This window comes from Paraphaeosphaeria sporulosa (genome assembly GCF_001642045.1).
Source record: "Paraphaeosphaeria sporulosa strain AP3s5-JAC2a unplaced genomic scaffold CC84scaffold_1, whole genome shotgun sequence".
NCBI classification, from domain to species: Eukaryota; Fungi; Ascomycota; class Dothideomycetes; order Pleosporales; family Didymosphaeriaceae; genus Paraphaeosphaeria; species Paraphaeosphaeria sporulosa.
In genome coordinates this window covers 274,796-277,149 of record NW_017253360.1, presented here as the reverse complement: position 1 = coordinate 277,149, position 2,354 = coordinate 274,796, and positions in this window count along the sequence as shown.

Below are 2,354 nucleotides of genomic sequence, written 5' to 3'. Positions count from 1 at the left end.
AAAGTAGATTATAGGAGAGACGAATCGCTATCGGACTAGATCCGATAGCTTCCTAGCTTTTATAGCTAGCTACTATTAGCTTGGGCCTAATCGTCCCTAGTTACGTCCTGTCTCGATGGATATCCCGTGACCGGAGAGGTGAGGTATAGGGTACCTTGGGTTCTAACATTATAGGCCAACTCTAGATTTAGGCGGCTAGGGTAGTCGCCATGAATATAGCTCTAAAAATGCAGTTTAAGATACCTAAACTATTAAATAATTAGGATCTATAGCTCGGCTGTGGGGCATTCGCTGCTTTTGGAGCTGAGGGGCTCTGGACCCTAACTTAGCCACATGTCACGTGACCCAAGTCACGGGTCCCAGGAATACCAGGAAAGGCACGGACCCTCTGGGACCCTAGGACTCTAAGACTTTGGGACTATGGGACTTCTAGGATATAGGGTATATAGGAACTCGAGTACGAACTCTTATACTTATATTTAACCTATTTATCAATCTATTATTTAGATTATACTTAGGCCATATTATTAATTCATTATATCACCTTGTTAAATCCAGAAGGGTAGCTAGTCCTAAAGGGTTAGGGTTGGTTCTCGGGCAAGACAACTGAGGGAAGGAAAGGGGTTTTGTCGAGACGATAGTATCGGAGGAGGATATAACGAGTTAATAATATAGCCTAAGTGTAATCCAAATGATAGATTGATAAAATAGGTTAAACACGAGTATAAGAGCTCATACTTAAGTTCCTATATACTTAAGTGATCCCATAATATCCCATGCTCCCATGAAATCCCATGCTTGGTATATGTGGGATCCCATGGTATAGTTACGTGACGTTCGTTATATAATCCCGGTGTCCCATGGCTTGGCGCTTGGGACAACCATAAAATATTACCTAATCTTTATGGGGCCTAAGGTTATATGCCGTTATAAGCGACCTCTATCCTTACCCACTTCTTAGGATCCTAATATTACCTCCTCCCTTTCCATGCATGCCCTTATACATTAACTAATATCCTCCTATAGTACTATTCATCGTCATACTATTAGGAATCGAATAAACGCTACTAGGTGGATTACTATAGTGTCTTGTAAATATTGCGCGAAGAAGGGTTTGGCTTATAAGATGTTATCCCTAAAGGTCTAGTATAGGAATTATTATTATAATGGAATTTTAAAATGCGAACCTATAGAACCCACTATTCTAAACTTTTCCCGAATCGATTCTGAAGTCGATCGTTTGGAGAAATTGGAAGAGGTAGCAGCCACTAAAGAGGAGGCCACTATAGCCACTCTTTAGGCTACTTATACCAAAAGGAATCGTTTACTAAAGCAGAAACGATTATTGAAAGAACGAGAAAATAAGTTATTGGTGGATTCAATGAGATTTATAGAGGAAATTGAGCACCTTAAGAGTTTAGAAAATCTAGGATAGGATATTGCGCAGTTGGAGAATAGTTTAATACCAAGTGCTTTGGCATTAGACTAGGGTGCTTATCCGCCACCCATTAATCCCAAGGCTCCTAATCCTACTACAGAAGCCGTAGCTTCTTCATCCTAGGTATGTCACATCCTACGTCGCTTAAGTAGTGACATTCGTAAAAGGAAATCTTAAATACGTTACTAATAATTGGCCAGGTTTCCCTTAGGTTCCTATATATTTTCGCTTAGTAGGTATCCTTTCTATTTAACGAGGTATTCTTCTTTTTCTATAAACGGGTTGCATATTTATAGGATTCGTTCCACTTTAAATTCCATTTCTTCCTCTGGCTAGTAATAAAAGGTGGTTTCGACTAGTATATCTTAGTCTACTAGTTCTAGTAATAACACGTGGAATACCAGGTGTATATTCGCGTCTAGTAGTAACTCTAGTTTATAGTTTACTAGTGATATTTATTCGGAAATGTAAAATGGTCTAACCTTAACATAATCTAGTTTCTTATGTTTTCTTTTCTAGGTACGAAGATTCTTCGTAAGTAAATATGCTTTATCCCCCTTCTTTAGCTAAGGTGCCGTTTTACATTTTTGGTTTGTGTAGGAAATTGCTTGCTATTAAGCTTTCTCGAGATTCTCTCGGAGTTGTTCGTATATCTATTTTATATTTTCTACTATATCTATGGCTTCTTTTACTTTGACATTCGTAGGAAGTGTTTAATTAAAGAGATATGGATATCGTCCGTGATTTGCGTAGTACGGTGTATGTTTTATTATTATTAATATCTTATTATTATACGCGAGCTGTGCCATAGGTAGTAGTGAAACCTAGTTATTTTTCTAATTATTATAGTATATTCGGAGATATATTTCTATAGTCTAGTTTATTCTTTCTGTTTTTTCCGTCCGTCTGTGGATGA